Source organism: Brassica oleracea, chromosome C9 (assembly GCF_000695525.1).
Source record: "Brassica oleracea var. oleracea cultivar TO1000 chromosome C9, BOL, whole genome shotgun sequence".
NCBI lineage: Eukaryota > Viridiplantae > Streptophyta > Magnoliopsida > Brassicales > Brassicaceae > Brassica > Brassica oleracea.
Genome location: NC_027756.1, coordinates 53,131,753 through 53,136,650, shown reverse-complemented (window position 1 = coordinate 53,136,650; position 4,898 = coordinate 53,131,753). Strand labels below are relative to the sequence as shown.

Sequence of the window (4,898 nt, the reverse complement as noted above, 5' to 3'; positions counted from 1 at the left end):
CCTATGAATCCTGTCCATGGCCTGTTCTTCAACCGCAGGGTTCCACCACGGCTCGAACAGGTAAACCCTCGACGCTGCAGTTAAGTTTATCCCAGCACCAGAGGCCTTGAGGCTTGCAAGCAACACCACGGGTCCGTTTCTTCACAGTCATTGCCCCGTCCAATCGCAAGACAGTAAAACCCGCGGCTTTCAGCGGGGTTTCTAGTAGAAGCAGCATCTTCTTGAACTGAGAGAACACAACAGACTTCGTGTTGGGGTTCTCTTGTCTTGACGCCATGAGAAGTGATAGTAAGGCCGTGACCTTTGAGGACTTGGTTGAAGGTTTGGTCTCTCCTCCGTCGTCATCTTGAGCTTCAGGAGGAGGAGGAGCGTTGAAGAGATCTGATTGGGTTAGAGAGCCACGACAAAGAGGGCAAGAAGGTTTAGTTCTTTAAAGGGTTTGGAGAATGCAGGACCTGCAAAAGATATGAGCACATCGAGTGATGATGATGTCTCTCGGTGGAGAAATGCAAATGGGACAGTCAAAATCTTCGCCGTCTTGCAATATAGCAACCAGCTTTTGCAGCAGCTCTGGCTTATCAGTCACATCTGTTTCACAAACACACACATAGACTTAAAACCTTTGCAGCCACAAGCAATAACAACATGTAACTGTTTTTTTTTTTTTAGTGGTCAAAGATCTTAGTTCAGGAGGGCATAGAGAAATGTCGTCACAAAGCTGTCTAAGCCGTAAGATTATACTCAAAACTGTTGAGTAGTTTCTCATCAAGCTTCCACTGTTTATAAGGTTCTGCACAACACCTTTAGCTTCTCCTTCCATGTGATCATATAACTGACGTTCTTCCGGAGAAAGATCAACATAACAAGTCCCAACAGTCTTAGGTGGCAAACCAATCAAACTCTTTTCCTTTGTTCTCCGCAATGAGATTGTCGCCATTAAAACCTGAGAAAGCATATAACTGTTAATAACTTCCACCATAAAATGAAGCATAGATGTGAATATTGTCTTTACCTGTAAACGTGAGAGCCCACTCTTATTCCCTTGACCAAGCGGGCGTTGAATCAAGCTCTGCCAGTAACTCTTTATCAAAAACGGCCATTCCATCTTCTTGACAGGAGAATCTTCCCAGGCTTCCTCAACTGCCAAAGTGCCGTAAGTAGTCAGCACAATATCATACTTCATAAAATGGTGACATGAAACAGTTCGTAACTGAACCATTTTAGTTTAAACGAAACAAATGATGCGATCCGATACCTGAACTTATAACAAATTTTAATTTTTATGTTTTTCTGAATTTTTAGATTTTTTTTTTTAATTTTGTTTTGAACTTTTTTCAATTTTTCCAATTTCATTCGAATTTTTCCGTATTTTTAAAAATGATTGAAAGTCACTGTCACTAAAATTAAAAAGTTTTTGATGGTAGCCAGTTTTGATATATTGTTTTTGATGGTGGAAAGTTTTGATATCATCATAAGTGACAGTCACTTTCATTGGATGAAATTTTAAAATAAATATATTTTTTTGGTTAAATATTTACAATTTTAATTTTAAGTTTGAAGTTTTAATTTTAGATCTTACTTTAGAATTTTTTTAAAATTTTAAAATTTTATTTTATTTTTAAAATTTGACATTTAAATTTTAGATCTTATTTTTGAATTTTTAGAAATTTTAATATTTTATTTTATTTTTAAGTTTAAATTTTAAATTTTTATGTTTTCTGAATTTTGAGAATTTTTTTAATTTTCTTTTGAATTTTGTACAGTTTTTCCAATTTCAATCAAATTTTTCTGCATTTTTTAATTTTTAATTTTTTTAAAAAAAAAGAAACCGACACGTCATCATTTTGACATATAAAATGAACAGTACTGGTCGTCTATGAACATGAAGACGTCTTTGGAGGTTTATTATGATAAAAATGTCACTTTGAAGGTTTAAAGTTTTAGTAAAATAACTTCAGTGTTTAAAGTGCTAAAAATGACACTCTCAGTGTTTAAAATGCGATTTTCCCCTTTGTTTTAGAATAAAATATTTAACCTAAAAATAGCTGATAAAAATAGTGTTAGGCTATCTCGAACTCGTGAGGTGATCCGTTTATAGCAGCATACTCAACCACTGAACCAATGACATCGTTCAAATAATTTTGCCCCAAAATAATATTAATTGTAACCGGCCCTGAAGCAAATGCTTCATCCGCCTCCTATTCTACTATGTAGTAGGGTTTATGAGACGTCTCCGTTCATACGGTTTATTTATACGTCTAGAAAAAAATGAATATTTTCACTTAATTACATTTACATTCACTTATTAGTTTTCTTTTTTCACTTTATTTATTTTTGCATGAAACATATATATGTAACGTTAATTTTGCATGTTCTTCATGTGTTTTCCCTTCCACGTATATATATACTAGGTGTCTTCCTGCACCATGTGCAGTAAAAAAATTTAAAATATAATTAACAGATAAATAGAAATTATATTTTAAAATAAAATTTTATTAATATTGTAAATTTTATTCTTCGTATCAATATTTTAATATAAATTTGAATTAATTAAACATAAAAATTATATTTAAGAATATGCATGTATATATTTGAAATTATAATCTTAGATAGATTTTTCTATCTATTTATTTTAATTAAATATATTAAATAAATTTGTAAAAGTTGCATAATTACCAAAAATTAAAATTAAACAATATTTATAAAATTTATAGATATATAAGAAAATAATGATTTTACGATTCAATTTTTTTATAATTTTCTGAAAAAAATGTATTTATTTTTGAAATTTTTAGTAATAAAATTGTATAATATAAAAATATATAATTAAATTATATTTCGAAATTTATAATGCTATATTTGAATATATTTATTTTAATGATGATTTATGAGTTATTCTCATATTCTAAAAAAATTTCCAAAAATATAAATTGACATTAAATATAATATATGAGTTATTACCATATTTTAAAAAGTTTACCAAAAATAGAAATTAACATTAAATGCAATTGTCCATGTCATATTAAGCTATAAGACATGTCATCAATTTCAGTAGCCATGTCATATTTGTTTTGTGAAATTGATTGTAAAAATGACATGTGGCAAAATCACTTTGTAAATATAGTCTAGGGGAGGGGATATATATATATATATATATATATCATTCTTTTTTTTTGTAAACTTATATATATCATTCTTGTCATCTTACAATTTTTTATTTTCTTTTGACTTCATGAAATCTCTCTCACGTATATATATCTATTGATTATCAACACCTATAATAACATTAAACTTTAATAAACTTTATTTACATCATTGTTTCTCTCGATTTACTCACTTAAATCCATAAGAATAGTTGTAATAATTCAATCAAGAGATGAAACTAGGCAAAATGGCGAATTAGTGCACGAACTAGGCCATATCGCCTAATCAATATATAAACTATTTGCTTGTGTGATCTGATATTTGGACTAATAACGAATTTAAATTTAATACATCAACTTAGAATAAAAGACATTTAAATACATACAACTGTCATCATGTCCGTAAAATGGTGACATGAAACAGTTCGTAACTGAACCATTTTAGTTTAAACGAAACAAATGATGCGATCCGATACCTGAACTTATAACAATTTTGAATTTTAATACCTGAACTAAGAATAAAAAGTTTTTAACTACCTGGAGCATGATTTATCACATAAATTCATCCAAGTAAATGCCTAGTCGCAACAGCTAGATTGACGATGAAGACATGATCCATCGGCGAAACTTATCAATTTTTTACCCGAATGTGAATTTAATATATGTACTATGTTGTTCTTGTGCTTAAGGTCGGGGAGATATGTATTGTCGAAATGGAATCTCGTGTTATAGAGGTTTATTCTCGTGATTCATTATACCGACTCAAAAGATATCAAAATGAATAGTTTCAAAAAAAAAATATTAAAGTGAAGAATAGAGTATATCAGAATGGTGACAGAAATTCAACCCAGTAGAAGCAGCATGATAACATGGACTGAATGCATCTGCAGAGCTTCTACTATGTAAGGTTTATGAGACGTCTCCGTTCATAGGATTTATTTATATGTTGAGAAAAAATGAATATTTATTTTGGTAAAAGAAAAAAAAGGAATATATATGTACAAAGGAAAAACTGAATATTTTATTTTTAAATGAATATTTTTATTTTTCACTTAATTACATTTACCATTTTTTTATTAGTTTCCTTTTTCACTTCATTTATTTTTGCATGACATATATATGTAACGTTAATTGTTCTTCACATGTTTTCCCTTCCATATTTTACAGTTCTATGTCACGTGGGATGTTTACATTATTAATATTTACTATACTTTTATTAATGTTTTTTTTAGAAAAGACATGCAACTTTGACTAATGTTTTCTCGAGGTTAATCAAAGTAACTTCAATTTGATAACATTTTATATTTTTTTTTGTAAAAGCATTTTATGTATTATTGGTAATATTATTTCATTTCATACAAGATATAATATCTAATGATATTATTTAATATTTTATTTAGTGTTCATCACAACAACAAATGCCAGACACACAGTCTCCCCTTTTCAGACCTTTTTTGGAAGAACAAAACGGCGTACACACTCCTTTGTCGTCACATGGACCATAGCACACATTATACTTTACTCCGAAATCTATTCAAATAGTAAGAAATAATAAAATATTAAAATTATGCAGGAATGAAGACTTTAGCATAACTAAAAATTTAAATTAATGTAGTACCTGAAACAATATCGGTGCAGCGAACAATTGACATCGCGAAGAAAAGAGTGAAAACAAATGCGATTAATATATATTTTTTGGAGAGACTCATTTTGTAGGATGTTTTATAAATTGTTTGAGAGTTCTATTATATTTTA

General features: G+C 29.4%; 1 long non-coding RNA gene across 1 annotated transcript; it reads right to left on the bottom strand.

The window, feature by feature from the left end:
• Positions 1 to 4,447: 4,447 nt before the first annotated feature.
• On the bottom strand, positions 4,448 to 4,881 carry LOC106318491. The gene is made up of 2 exons (XR_001265320.1): positions 4,762 to 4,881; positions 4,448 to 4,673 (listed from the first exon to the last, which is right to left on the bottom strand). It is a non-coding gene; the product is annotated as an uncharacterized LOC106318491 (long non-coding RNA).
• Between the last annotated feature and the right edge of the window lie 17 nt (positions 4,882 to 4,898).